This window comes from Stegostoma tigrinum, chromosome 17 (genome assembly GCF_030684315.1).
Source record: "Stegostoma tigrinum isolate sSteTig4 chromosome 17, sSteTig4.hap1, whole genome shotgun sequence".
Taxonomy (NCBI): Eukaryota; Metazoa; Chordata; class Chondrichthyes; order Orectolobiformes; family Stegostomatidae; genus Stegostoma; species Stegostoma tigrinum.
In genome coordinates this window covers 29026874-29042576 of record NC_081370.1, presented here as the reverse complement: position 1 = coordinate 29042576, position 15703 = coordinate 29026874, and the positions used below count along the sequence as shown (strand labels likewise).

At 44.8% G+C, this 15703-nt stretch overlaps 1 protein-coding gene across 4 annotated transcripts in view; it reads right to left on the bottom strand.

The window, feature by feature from the left end:
• stk33 (serine/threonine kinase 33) overlaps positions 1–1431 on the bottom strand; it is a 261638-nt gene extending 260207 nt beyond the window's left edge. For 3 of the 4 annotated variants that reach the window (XM_048545735.2, XM_048545733.2, XM_048545732.2), the window contains exon 1: positions 1236–1431. The gene's annotated coding sequence lies outside the window, so the exon portion shown is untranslated. Of the gene's footprint in view, positions 1–1224 lie in introns of all 4 variants that reach the window. The other variant, XM_048545736.2, reaches the window with a different exon arrangement.
• Between the last annotated feature and the right edge of the window lie 14272 nt (positions 1432–15703).

The window sequence follows — 15703 nt, the reverse complement described above, 5'->3', positions numbered from 1 at the left end:
GACTCCTTCCCCCCCCGCGATCCCCCGACTCCTTCCCCCCCGCGATCCCCCGACTCCTTCCCCCCCGACTGCCCCCGCGATCCCCCGACTCCTTCCCCCCCCGCGATCCCCCAACTCCTTCCCCCCCCCGACTGCCCCCGCGATCCCCCGACTCCTCCCCCCCCGCGATCCCCCGACTCCTTCCCCCCCCGACTGCCCCCGCGATCCCCCGATTCCCTTCCCCCCGCGATCCCCCGATTCCCTTTCCCCCCCGCGATCCCCCGATTCCCTTCCCCCCCGCGATCCCCCGATTCCCTTCCCCCCCCCGCGATCCCCCGATTCCCTTCCCCCCCCGCGATCCCCCGATTCCCTTCCCCCCCCCGCGATCCCCCGATTCCCTTCCCCCCCCGCGATCCCCCGATTCCCTTCCCCCCCCCCCGCGATCCCCCGATTCCCTTCCCCCCCCCCCGCGATCCCCCGATTCCCTTCCCCCCCGCGATCCCCCGATTCCCTTCCCCCCCGCGATCCCCCGATTCCCTTCCCCCCCCGCGATCCCCCGATTCCCTTCCCCCCCCGCGATCCCCCGATTCCCTTCCCCCCCGCGATCCCCCGATTCCCTTCCCCCCGCGATCCCCCGATTCCCTTCCCCACCGATCCCCCCGACTCCTTCCCCACCGATCCCCTCCGACTCCTTTCCCCCCCGCAATCCCCCCCAACTCCTTCCCCACCGATCCCCTCCGACTCCTTTCCCCCCCGCGATCCCCTCCGACTCCTTTCCCCCCCGCGATCCCCCCCCAACTCCTTCCCCCCCAACTCCTCCCCCCGTGCACACCTTCAATACCCCATACACCCCCATAACCACCTTATCCTGTTCCTCCCATAGCCCCTCCGGACCCCCCAATCCCTTTATCCCCTCCATACCCCACTTACACCACACACCCTCCATACCCCCTTTCCCCTCCATACCGTTTTACCCCATTACCCCCTCAACCCCTCCATACCCCCTTAACCTGTCAGCCCCTCACCACCCCCATTACCCCGTTAGCCCCTCACCCCCTCCATACCACCCTTACCCCAATAGCCCCTCACCTTCTCCATACCCCCCTTACCCCCCACCCCCCGCCCAAGCCCCCATGTCGTTGCCATGGTAACCGAGTTCACACCCACAACGGCCCTTGTTCGGGGTGGCTGGGAAATGTCGGACCCGACAGCGGCTGGCGACCGGACTAAGGAGGCGGTCAGTACCGGGTACTCACGGACTGTGTGTGTACTGTGTTTGAGCCGGTAACGGGGGACCGCCTTCCCCACCGTCGCTGCCTTCGGGATACTTTCCGAAAAACTTTCACCATGGAGCGGCCGACGCGACGGCGTGCCCCGAGGCTCAGGAAGCTCGTGCCCGGGAACGCAGCCAGTTCGCAACTCGAAACCTTCAGTAAATTGTCACGTGTCAGTGCCGCTGCCAAGCCACTGCATCAACTGTGACGGACAGCTCTGACACAACTGACGGGAACAAACGTTTCACCTTATTGTTATTCACTCCCACCAATGCCCTAAGGATTGGGGAGAAAAAACATGGAATTGAACGAGGAACGTTACTAAATTATTGAAACAAATTAAGTTAGTGTATGTTCATTTGTTTTATTTAAATGGAAATTGAGTCAGTGCAATTTTGTTGATCTCCTCGTAACATTTATTATGGAATAACATTAAATAGCATAGGAATAAATCTTTTTTATTTTGTAATAGAACCGTTACTTTTGCTCACGTTTGACGTATATTTCTGGATTATTTTATGACTTTGAAAATAGGTTTACACTTGCTAGGGTAATGCCTGTGGCGTAATTTCACCCAACAAGGGTGTCACTTTAGAAGGTCAAACCAAATTATGAATTGTGACACTCGTGTCAGTTCACCAGCTCAAAACTTTTCAGCCTTCTGGTAGGTTAGGAAGATCTTACGTGGCACATTTGTTTTCGACTGCAGTTCACTCCTGACTCCGGCCTCACTACCAGCCATCCCCTTCATGGGTTGTGAGCGGCACTGACAACGCTAGCATTTGTTTGCCTTGGACTGAGCGGTTGACTAGTCAGGAGGACACTCAAGAACCCAAATCAGACGTAGACCAGGGAAAGACAGCAGATTTCGTTCCCTGGAAGTCGTTAGTAAACAGTTTATCTTGCTTTAAAATAGTAATCAATGATAGTTCCCTTGGCCACCACTGCTGAAGCCAACTTTTATTCCCAGATTTATTCATTACTTTTTAAATTCTCTAGTTGTTGTAGTGCAATTTGAAACCGTGTCCCCAAAGGGTTAGCCTTTGAAATATAATCCAGCGACGTGACCGTTACACCATCACCTTCCCTGTGTTAACCTTTTTGTAAAAGCATGAGTTCCTAGTAATGTTTCTTAAAATCAGGAAATATAAATTACATTGCTCAAGAGGTTTTATTGCAAGAAGGCAAGCCAGGAGATCCAAAATCTGTCCTCGCTGTTGCAAATCAACTGATCTGTAAAAAAAAGTTACTGATGAAATTAAAAATGAAGTCGCCAAAAAAAGAAACAGCTTCTCATTGTAATTCCAGTGGAGAAAGGTCTTCCAGCAAAATGCTGGCGTCAACCCACCAAAAAAAACGAATTGGACAGGGATGTGTTGTTCACAAGAAAACTGTGCAAATCCAAACAAACAAATTACCACCCTATCAGCCTAAACAATGGTAAACTATTGAAAGCATTTAGAATTATATTTATTTTTGATTACTTTCTTCAGATGAAAATGGGTCAGCTCAAAGATTTCTCTGGTCTCCCAGTAACTTTTTTTTGAATGTCACGTATTGCAGGGGCGTCAATAACACCATTAATCAGAAGTTAGTTAAACAGCTCACTAATGATCAGTTTGGATTTCATCAGGGCTACTTGGTACCAGACTTCATTATTTCATGCTGGACCAAGACTGTAAAGACCTGAGTTCCAAGAATACAGTGAATGATAACCCTTAATATCAAAGCTGTCAGGAGAAATTAAAGGCACTGAGGTGGCAGAGTTTTCCGTTGGTTGGAACCACACCCAGCATAAAGAAAGATGGTTGTGGTTATTGAACCCAATTATCTCAGGCCCAGGATGTCACTACAGGAGTTCTTTAGGTTAGACATTCAACAATTTATTCAGAACAGAACCTTCAAAACAGTTGACACTTGAACCTGGGCCTCCAGGTTCAGAGGTAGGGATAATACCAATATGCCCCATGAACTCCAAGATAACAGTGTGGAGCTGAATGAACGCAGCAAGCCAAGCAGCATCTTAGGAGCACAAAAGCTGACATTTTGAGAATCAGACCCTTTTCTGATGAAGGGTCGAGGCCTGAAACGTCAGCTTTTGTGCTCCTAAGATGCTGCTTGGCCTGCTGTGTTCATCCAGCTCCACACTTTGTTATCACGGATTCTCCAGCATCTGCAGTTCCCATTGTCTCTGCCCCATGAACTCCAGTTCTTTGGGTTAATCTGCTAAGCCTAACCACCTTCAGCTGTTTCACCAATGACATTCCTTCTATCATTATGCCAGAATCATTGAATCTTAAGATGTCCATGGCACAGAAAGGACTACTTGGCCCACTGAGTCAGTACCAGTAGAAAAACTAGTCACCCACCCTAATCCCATTTTCCTGCATATTATCCATAGCCGTTCAGATTACAGAACTTGAGAGGCATATCCAGTCAGCTTTCAAATGAGAACTTCTGCCTCTATTACCCTTTCAGGCAGTAACTTCAACATAACCTGGAAACCCTGGGTGAAAAAGAAATTCCTCATCTGCTCTCTGATCTTTCTACCAATCACTTTAAATCTATGATAACACAGCAGGCCAGGCAGCATCAGGGGAAGCAGGAAAGCTGACATTTCAGGTCAGGACCCTTCTTCAGAAATGGGAGAGGGAGAAGGGAACTGGGAAATAAATAGAGAGGAGGGGTGGGGGTGGGGAATATAGGTGGGATGGTGATAGGTGAGTGCAGGTAGTGAGTGATGGGGATTGGTTAGTGAGGTTGGAGAGAAGATGGACAGATTGTGTCAGATCAAGGAGATGGGGATGAAATGGAGGGTTGGATGTGGGATGAGGCCGGGGTGGGGAGATTTTAGAACTGGCAAAATCCACGTTTAGGCTTTTAACCTATAGGTTCCCAAGGCAGAATACAAGGTAATGTTCCTGCAGTTTGCGGGTAGTATCGTTGTGACACTGGAGGAAGCACGAGATGGACATGTTGCCCAGGGAGTGGCAGGGGGAGGTGAAATGGTTCGCGACCGGAAGGTGTTGTCGTTTGTCGTGAACAGAGTGCAGGTGCTCTACAAAGCAGTCTCCCAACCTCCGCTTGGTCTCACTGATGTACAGGAGGCCACATCAGGAGCAGCGGATGCAATAGACCACATTGGTGGATGTGCAGGTGGACCCCTGTCTGATATGAAAGGTTTGTTTGGTACCTTGAATGGACGTGAGGGGGGAAGTATAGGGGCAGGGGTTGCACTCCCTGCAGTTGCAGAGAAAATTATCAGGGCTGGTTGGGAGTGTGGAGCAGGCAAAAACACCCACAGAGAGAGTGGTCCCTACCAAAAGCAGATAAGGGTGGGGAGGGAAATATACCTTTGGTTGTGGGGTCGGATTGTAGGTGGTGGCTGTGGCGGAGAATGATACGTTGGATACGGAGTTTAGTGGGGTGATATGTGAGGACAAGAGGATTCTGTCTTTGTTTTTGTTGGGGGAGGGGATGTGAGGACAGCGGTGCGGTAAACGCAAGAAATACTGTTGAGGTTATTTTCGACAACCAAAAGGGGGATGCTTGAAATAGGAGGACATCTAGGATACTTGGGAGTGGAATGCTCCATCTTGGGAGCAGATGTGGTGGAGGCAGAGCAGTTGGGAGTAGGGGATCGCATTCTTGCAGGAAGGTGGGTGAGAGGAGGTGTAGCCTAAGTAGCTGTGGGAGTCAATGGGCTTGAAATAGATGTCGGTTTCAAGGCGGTCACCAGAGATGGAGACAGAGAGGTCCAGGAAGGAGACAGAGGTACCTGAGATGGTCCAGCTGAATTTGAGGTTGGAGTGAAAGGTGTTAGTAAAGTTGATGAACTGTTCAAGCTCCTTGTGGGAGCACAAAGCAGCACTGATACAGTCATCAATGTAGCGGAAGAAGAGTTGGGTGATAATGCCAGCGTAGAAGCGGAAGAGGGATTGTTCCACGTATCCTCCAAAGAGGCAGGCATGGCTTGGACCCATGCGGGATCACATGGCCACCCTCTTTGTCTTTAGGAAGTGGGAGGAGTTGAAGGAGAAGATGTTAAGGGTAAGGACAAGTTTTGTTAAGTGGATGAGGGTGTCAGTGAAGGGGAACTATTTGAGCCTCTGGGAGAGGAAGAAGCAGAGGGTTTTCAGGCCATCTGAGTGGGGGATATAAGTATACAGGAATTGGATGTCCATGGTGAAGATGAAGTGTTGGGGCCAGAAAATTGGAAGTCTTTGAGGAGATGGAGGGCATAGGTGATTTCTTCACTGATTCACATGCTAACGTAAACAGGTTTGTCACATCCACTTTATTGAGGCCCCTCACAAGTATGTATATTTCAACTCAAATCTCCCCTTAGGGCCCTCTGTTCTAAGTAGAACAACCCCAACCTGTCAATCATTCCTCATAGCAGCAGGGAGGGTGCTCATTGATAATTGATCAGTATTTAGCTCCATGCACAACTCCTCAGATACAGTTAGCAGCCTGTTTTGACATCAACAAGTCTCAGACAAGATGTAGGCTTACGCTGATAAGTAACAAGCACCATTCATGTCACACAAGTGCCAGGTGATTACCTTTTCTGGCAAGAGGGAATTAAATTATCTCACCTTGTTACGAGATAATTAAACTTCTCACCATCAACATTCTACAAGGCTGCCATTTGTCAGGAACGTAACTAGCTCAACTATATAAATACTGTGGCCACAACAGCAGTTCAGAGTTGTGAACACCTTGGTGAATAACTCAACTCCACTGTTCCTGCCTACAAGACATAACTCACAAGTGTGATGAAATGCTCTCCAATTGCCACATTGACTAGCTCCAAAAACGCTTGAGAAACTCAACATCATCCAGACAAAGCCACCAACTTGATTGGCGCCCACCCTGAGGCACAGCAGTAGCAGTGTGTACCAGCTCCAAAATGACTTGCAGCAACTTGCTTTTGGCATATTTTCCAAACCACATCCTCTACTATCAAGAAGGACAAGGACAGCAGGCACAAGGAAGCTAGTCACCCCTCCAAGACACACACCAACCCAACATAAAACTACTCCAAGACACACACCAACCCAACTTAAAACTACATCACTGATTCTTCACTGTTCCTCGTTTACAAGCCCTGGAACTCCCTTTCTGGTGAATCACATATGAATTTCAGCAGTTTAATAATGCAGGTCATCAAAATCTTCTCAAAGGATGAGCAAAAACTCCTGGCCTTGCCAACCATGCTAACATTCCAAGAAAGAGAAATGAGAACAAATTTTCCACATAACCTACACAACAGCTTACACAACCAGAATCTGTATGGGTTCCCATGCCAATACTTATAATTGGAGGAAATGAATGAAGTCAAAGGAAATTCATTCAATGTAAACTCGATGGAACTGAATGAGGTCAGTTCATGCCCGTGGTGAAAAGGAGAAAGTTATGTTTAAGAAAGTTGAAACAGGCAAAATGGTTAAAGTGGCAAAAAAAAGAAATTGGATGGGAAGAATTTAGACTCATTGGCTTAAGATCAGTCTTGGTGTCAGTCCTTAAGATTTTTGAAAATATTTGTAGCTTGGGTTGTGGGTGAGGTTGTTGACTTGCTCACGAGCTGGCTTGTTTTTGTTCAGATGTTTCGTCACCCTGCTACGTAACATCATCAGTGAGGCCTCCAATGATGTTACCTAGCATGGTGACAAAACGTCTGAACAAAAACAAACAAGTTTGGCAAGTAAGTCAACAACCAAAAATCAGTCTTAACCTGATGTGTTTAAACAAATCAGACTTGTTTTAATCTAAAGAGGTTGAAGCCGGCATTGCAATTTTGGATGACTAAGTGGCTGAAGCCCATATGGGGGCAAAGAAGATCTCCAGAGATGATAAGTTCAATGACAAACTGGGAAAGAATGGCTTAATGTTTCATAGTCGGTTTGTGGTCTAAGGAAGGTAGTAGATGGTATAGACTGAAGGTTAGCATTCATCCTCCACAATGTACAGATCTGTTTGTTAAACAAGTGCCACCTTGAAATCCAGATTAATGATATTAATAATAATTACAAGGTTGGTCTCAAGACTGTAGAGAACAGCAAGTCTAGAGTAAAGTAATTTAGTGTCAATGTGAGAGCAGAAAAATTGGGACAGCCTGTGCCAATCTAGAGTTCTCAGTAAAGAAAAAAACTGAAAGATCTACAGATGCTGGAAATCAGAAGCAAAAACAGAAATCCGGAAAGGCTCAACATCTGTGGAGAGAAATCACAGTTATCATTTCAGGTTTGGTGACCCTTCCTCAAAACTGATGGTAGCTAGGAAGAAAGGTGTTTTCTATCGTGAAGTTAGAGCTGGGTGGGGAGGGGCTAAGGAGTAAACAATATGTTGAGAAAGAGCCCAGAGAGAAGAACAGATGAACAGACAATGGAATGGATAATAGTCAGCCTGGGAGAATGAATAGCTATTAGTGGACAGTTAGTGGCTAATGAATGGGTGGTGTGTAACAGCAGACTATGGGACAAGGCTTGGTGTGTGGTGGTTGGGGTAAGGACATGGGAGAAGGTGCGTCAATCCCTAAAATTGATTAATTCAATGTTGAGTCCAGAAGACTGCAGAGTTCCAAGGGGAAAATGAAGTGCTGTTCTTTTAACTTATTCCGAGCTGCGGTGGAGCATTGCAGCAAGCCTGAGACAGAGATGTTGGCTAGGAAACGTGGTAGTGTGTTGAAGTGACATGCAACTGGAAGCTCAGGGTATTTTTTTTGGACAGAACGAAAATATTCTGCAAAGCAGTCACCTAGTTTACGTTTTGTTTCCCCAGTGTAGAGGAAAGCACATTTTGAGCAGTGAATACGGTAGACTAGATTGAATGAAGAGCAGGTAAATCACCTCATCACCTGGAAGGTGTGTTTGGGTGCTTAGATACTGAGGAGGGTGAACATAATCCATTAATGCCTCAAAGAAGGGATTCAAAATTCATGGTGGCCTCAGGTGAACATGCCCAAGCTAGTAGCTCTGAAATCCTTGCTATTACCTTGTTTCAGTGTATGGCAAGGCTGCTTGCCATTGCCCTTTTCAAAGAGCCTTATGTCTCTGGGTCCCACCCTCAGTCACCACTATAATTGGGTGCCAAACCCATTCTAAGCCAGTCATTTGTATTTCAAAATCATGCTATTTCATTGATGCTATTGCATTGTGGTATGAGTAAACAGAACTGATTCAAACATCAAATTCAGATTGTAAATCCTGCTCCTTGAGTCATGATGCCAGTCTAGAAGATGCACCCTTGTAAACAATGGTGGACTAAATGTGTTCTGGCACTAACACTGGAAAGCATTTCTCTTTTTATTTCCCTAACCCTTTTAGGTCATTTACAGAGGGTGTCTACTCACAAAGCAGAACTGACAAAGTTGTTCAGCTGTACTCACTTAAAAACTAAGAGAGTTTGCCAACCCCTTGTCAGAAGTGACTGCACATTGATGACAGTGCACTGATGTTCCATACTGAGGAACATCTGTGGTAACTCTCTTGCACCTATTTTGTTTGACCATCAGCATTAGGAAAACAAATTGTGCGATCCAGATGTTGCAATATGGCTTCTATCAGTATTGAAATTAGTGACATTGGAAGATGTTTATAGCATCATGTATCTAAGTTTCATCATTGCTAGTAATTTGCCACTTGTTGCTGAATTCAGATACATCAAGAAAGCTGCAATTCGTATGTCCAAGCTAAGAAAGAAGGAGAGTACCGAATAAAAGTGTGATCAGAGATAATGGGAACTGCAGATGCTGGAGAATCCAAGATAACAAAGTGTGGAGCTGGATGAACACAGCAGGCCAAGCAGCATCTCAGGAGCACAAAAGCTGACGTTTCGGGCCTAGACCCTTCATTAGAAAGGGTCCAGGCCCGAAACGTCAGCTTTTGTGCTCCTGAGATGCTGCTTGACCTGCTGTGTTCATCCAGCTTCACACCGAATAAAAGTGATTTGATTGCGAACACCAGCTGCAAATTTACCAAGATAACACGGTGTAGAACTGGGTGAACACAGCAGGCCAAGCAGCATCTGAGGAGCAGGAAAGCTGACGTTTCGGGTTGAGACCCTTCTTCAGAAAAGGGGGAGGGGAAGGGGATTCTGAAATAAATAGGGAGAGAGGGGGAGGCTGATAGAAGACGGATAAAGGAGGAAGTAGGTGAAGAGGAGACAGACAGGGCAAAGAGGCAGGGATGGAACCAGTAAAGGTGAATGCTGGTGGGGAGTTAGGGAGGGGATACGTCGGTCCTGGGAGGATGGACAGGCCAAGGAGGTGGGATGAGGTTAGTGGTTAGGAGATGGGGGTGGGGCTTGAGGTGGGAGGAATGGTTCGGGAGGCGGGCATGAGCTGAGCTGTTTTGGGATATGGTCGGGGGAGGGGAGATTTTAAGCTTGTGAAGTCCACATTGATACCACTGGGCTGCAGGATTCCCAAGCAAAATTTGAGATGCTGTTCCTGCAGCTTTCGGGTGACATCATTGTGGCACTGCAGGAAGCCCAGGATGGGTCCAAGGAGTGGGAGCGGGAATTGAGATGGTTTGCAACTGAGAGGTGTAGTTGTTTGTTGCGAACCAAGCGTAGGTGTTCCGCAAAGCGGTCCCCAACCTCCGTTTGGCTTCACCGACGTAGCGGAGGCCTTGTCTGCTCCACACTCCCCTCCAGCTCCACCACCCCCAGCACTTACCCTACAGCTAGAGCAAGTGCTACACCTGCCCCTACACCTCCTCCCTCACCCCCATCCCGGGCTGCAAGAAGACCTTCCACATCAAACAGATGTTCACCTGCACATCTGCTAACGTGGTATACTGTATCCACTGTTCCCATTGTGGCCTCCTCTATTATACTGTTTGGAAGGACTTTGGGTTAGGTGAGCAGAGATGAAATATTTGGCTGGCTGAGAAAGAGTCCAGAGAAAACCGAAATTGATGAATTATGTACCTTCTCAGCCTACTGTGGCAGAGACAGATAACCCTAGAGTAGGCTCCTGAGCCACACCAGGCAATGTTTATTTCAAAGTTGACCATCATGGTACAAGCAATCATAGAAGGATGCCACAATCTATCTGCACCAAATTGTCTTCTGGTCATCACGCTTCTTCTCACATTTTTGTCCCCAAGTTTATTTTAATATAAGTTCATTTATCACCATGTCTTATTATGGTTTTTCTCTTGAAACTTCCTAATTATGTAGCCTTCCCACCATGTGACTTTATGCCTGGTCTGAAGAAGTTGTGATTGTCAAAGATTCTGAAAATGGAATGTGATTGGAATTATAGAAATTTATAGCATAGAACAAGCCCATTCCGCCTAACAAGCCCATTCTGACAGTGAAACTGTTATCCAGCACAAACCCACTTTCTAGTTCTTTGCCCATAGCCTTGGTGTGGAATTCAAGTGCATGTCCAAAAGTTTTTAAATGCAATAAGAGTTTCAACCATCACCACACTTTCATGTAGTGTGCTGTAGACACCTGTCACCATCTGGACCAACAATCTCCACACTCCTCAAATAAAAAATAAATAAAAGAACTTTTAGAAAGCAACAAACAAACAAACAAACAATCTCCAGTCTCCTCAAACCCTTCTATGAATTACTCTGTGTTTTCACTGTTGAGATTATATTATCCCTATAATATGGTGATCCAGAAGTGTACATAGTTCTGTACTTGTGTTCCAACTAGTGTCTTATACAATTCTAGCATAACCTCCCTGATTTTATATTCCATGTCCAGCTAATAAGGCAAAATTTCCTTTTTGCTTTCTTGTTACTATCCATCCTGCTACCTTCAGAAATCTGTGGAAAGGAGTTCCAAGATCTTTCTGCTCCTCAACATTTACTAAATGCCTTCCATTTGTTGTGTATTTGCTTGCCTTACTTGGTATGCAGAAATGCATTTGTCTAGAAACAACTCCATTTTCCACTTTTCTGCCCACTTCACTACCTTGCTGGAGGCTATATCTTTCCCCATCAACCGTCAACAAATATTTGTGTTTTGTTGAGGTATTAAATGGTAGAGTGTCAATTGATTGAAAGGCATTGCTTCGCCTGGAGTTTTCGTGTTGCTAAATTTGGACTATCATGTCTGACGGTTGCAACAAAAGAAGCAATGTTGAATGTGAAACCATAAAATTAATGGTAAATTCCTTTAGAAGTCAAGTATTATGAGACAGAGTTCAGGTTACATTATTGAAGAATGTAAATGTATGAACACCTAGATGTATTACAGCTTTGTAACATATCCTAAACCCAGACAATACTCTACACTTGACCTAACTATTGTTGAATTACAATAAATTGTTTTTGAGTGAAGTAACCTGTAACCAAATTCCTGAGCGGTCAACAGTAAACGACAGGCTGTACTTGCTGAATAGTTTCAGGCTATTAAGCTCAACAGTCTTCGTCAAAATATTAATTTATTTTCCTCCCCTGTTTCCCCCACCCAAACAAAAGTTGTAACGATACCAAATCTCTTCCTTTATTAATGAACTTTGTCTTCATTTCTAATACCAGTTCAAAAAGACTTAGCAAGTGGTCTAACTACTAATTGATTTAATTAAACAGCATCAACTCAGAATGTCTTAATGCTTAGATTTGTGAGCAACTGAGCACATGTTGATGTAATAATTTAGTTACTTTTCTCAGTAATTTGTATTTGTTAATGTATATGAATCATGCAGTTTCATCTTTGCTTGTCCTGAGAGCAATCTAAGAGCTCCACCAAATGGATGAACAAACATGTTGTTCTTCAGACAGCGAAATAACAAGAAATTCGGCAGGTCAGTCAGCATCTGTGAGGAGTACTGATGAGTTAATATTTCAGGCATAGCGCCGTTAAAATAATTGACAATTATTGATCTTTTGTTAGTTTCTGATGCCTATCATTTTTGTTTTCAATCTGTAGCATCAGCAACATTTGCCTTTTTGTTCAGCACCGAAATAGTGTTATGATGAATTAATTTGGTGCTTATTGTGGACAAGGGGAATATTAAACCATTTGTTGCAACTTAAATGTTTATTTAAACGAAGTTATTTATCATCATTTCTAACAATTGATTAGTTGATAGAAAAAAATTGTTTCAGACAGAATTAAAATACTTATATGTGGGTGGAAAATGGGCCAAGCTACAGTCAGGCCAGCATGATATACAACAAGATAATTGACAAGATGTTATTTACTGCATGTTAGCAACTGGTCACACCATTTATATTGATATAACAGATAATGTAACAAGGACTTTTAAAAGCACTAAATGTCAGGTCCTACTTTTCTGAAATTCTAGGTTGTGGATGTGAGTTTGCTCGCTGAGCTGGAAGGTTAGTTTTCAGACGTTTCGTCACCATTCTAGGTAACATCATCAGTGAGCCTCCGACGAAGCGCTGGTGTTATGTCCCGCTTTCTATTTATCTGGTTAGGTTTCCTTGGGTTGGTGATGTCATTTCCTGTTCTTTCTCAGGGGATGGTAGATTGGCTCCAAATCAATGTGTTTGTTGATGGAGTTCCGGTTGGAATGCCATGCTTCTAGGAATTCTCATGCATGTCTCTGTTTGGCTTGTCCTAGGATGGATGTGTTGTCCCAATCAAAGTGGTGTCCTTCCTTATCTGTATGTAAGGATACGAGTGATAGTGGGTCATGTCGTTTTGTAACTAGTTGATGTTCATGTATCCTGGTGGCTAGCTTCCTGCCAGTTTCTCCAATGTAGTGTTTGTCACAGTTCTTGCAAGGTATTTTGTAGATGACGTTCGTTTTATTTGTTGTCTGTATAGGGTCTTTTAAGTTCATTAGCTGCTGTTTTAGTGTGTTGGTGGGTTTGTGGGCTACCCTGATGCCAAGGGGTCCGAGTAGTCTGGCAGTCATTTCTGAAATGTCTTTGATGTAGGGGAGAGTGGTTATGGTTTCTGAGCCCGTTTTGTCTGTTTTGTTTGGGTTTGTTGCTGAGAAATCGGCGGACTGTGTTCATAGGGTACCCATTCTTTTTGAATACGCTGTATAGGTGATTTTCCTCTGCTCTGCGTAGTTCCTCTGTGCTGCAGTGTGTGGTGGCTCATTGGAATAATGTTCTAATGCAGCTTCGTTTGTGGGTGTTGGGATGGTTGCTCCTGTAGTTCAGTATTTGGTCCGTATGTGTTGTTTTCCTGTAGACGCTGGTTTGAAGTTCCCCATTGACTGTTCGCTCCACTGTGACATCTAGGAATGGCAGTTTGTTGTTGTTTTCCTCCTCTTTTGTGAATGTTATGCCAGTAAAGGGTATTATTGATGGTCTTGAAGGTTTCCTCTAATTTGTTTCGTTTAGTGATGACAAAGGTGTCATCCACATAGCGGACCCAAAGTTTGGGTTGGATGATTGGCAGAGCTGTTTGTTCAAGTCTCTGCATTATTGCCTCTGCTAAGAACCCTGATATCGGAGATCCCATGGGTGTAGCGTTGGTTTGTCTGTAAGTTTTGTTATTGAAAGTGAAGTGGGTGATGAGGCATAGGTCCACTAGCTTGATGATGTTGTCCTTGCTGATGAATAATTCTCCTTGCTGGAGAATTAAACAAGAGAGACTTCCAAAAAATGAAACCAGATGGATCCAACACACCACGCTTCTACGGACTACCAAAAATTCACAAACCAGGAGCCCCCCCTCAGACCCATAGTCTCGCTACCTGGAACACCAACCTACAGATTAGCCAAGGAACTACACCAAAGACTAAAGCACCTAGTAGAAGACTCCCGCCACTCCATTCACTCCACCCAAGAATTCCTGAACACCAAAGACACCAAGATAGAAGAGGATGAAATAATGGTCTCCTTTGACGTAACAGCCCTGTTTACACCCATCAACATCAACCTGGCCAAAGAAACACTGACTACACTATTAGAAGAACTGAAGACACATACACCAGACACCACCAACCTCATCAGCATGATGAATGGTACCCTATGAACACAGTCCGCCAATTTCTCAGCAACAAACCCAAACAAACAGACAAAACGGGCTCAGAAACCATAACCACTCTCCCCTACATCAAAGACATTTCGGAAATGACTGCCAGACTACTCGGACCCCTTGGCATCAGGGTAGCCCACAAACCCACCAACACACTAAAACAGCAGCTAATGAACTTAAAAAACCCTATACAGACAACAAATAAAACGAACGTCATCTACAAAATACCTTGCAAGAACTGTGACAAACACTACATTGGAGAAACTGGCAGGAAGCTAGCCACCAGGATACATGAACATCAACTAGCCACAAGACGACATGACCCACTATCACTCGTATCCTTACATACAGATAAGGAAGGACACCACTTTGATTGGGACAACACATCCATCCTAGGACAAGCCAAACAGAGACATGCACGAGAATTCCTAGAAGCATGGCATTCCAACCGGAACTCCATCAACAAACACATTGGCTCCAAATCAATCTACCATCCCCTGAGAAAAAGAACAGGAAATGACATCACCAACCCAAGGAAACCTAACCAGATAAATAGAAAGCAGGACATAACACCAGCGCTTCGTCAGAGGCTCACTGATGATGTTACCTAGAATGGTGACGAAACGTCTGAAAACTAACCTTCCAGCTCAGCAAGCAAACTCACATCCAGAACCTCAACCTGAGCTACAAATCTTCTCAAAACTCACTAATACTAGGTTGTTTGGGTCACAAGTTCACATGACAGGATCATAGTGAGTGATACTTATGGCACTCCGAAAAATAAACATTTCAGACTCAAATGCAGCACTGTTATGCAATAAAACGACTTACTAAAAGTCCTGTCAGCCTTTGTGTCATGTTTTATACTGAGATGACAGAAAGGCTGTTATAACTGTTTCTGAAATTTAAAACAAAAAAAACTGTGCACCTGCTGCTGAAAGCTGCTTGACAAACAATCACATTATAGAAATGAGGCAACATTCTGTTTTGTCAGTTGAACGTAACATGGCTAGTTTTATTTTATCTCAGCTGTAGCCATTATGAATACTTGGCTAGATCCTAAAATCTGTTAATAGCTTCATCTTAGTTTATTGATCCAAGAGCAAATTAGGAGGCAGTAACAACTGAATGTGTCTTGTTTGATTATAAACTTAATAACAACTTAAATGATTACCTTATTTATGCATTGGAGTAGATTTCTTACCAGTATCAATTATATGTTTCCATGCAGTGTTTTATGAATTGTTTCTTCCCAATAAGTTGGAGATCATTTCCGTTGCTGATGTGTGACTCCTGAACATACTACATGGTGTGTACTGGGCGAGTAGGTTTGGAAGATACATGGCGGCATGAGATGGCATGACGAATCTGAGTCAGTATAGTAATCTCTTGGTCAATGGTCATGGCAAACTTGTATTTACACAAATAATCCCAATGTTACTGTGCTTCAAGCTGTACCTTTGCATCAGTATTTATAGCCTAAAAATAAACCTGTGATGATCCCCACAAATTCTTTTATATTT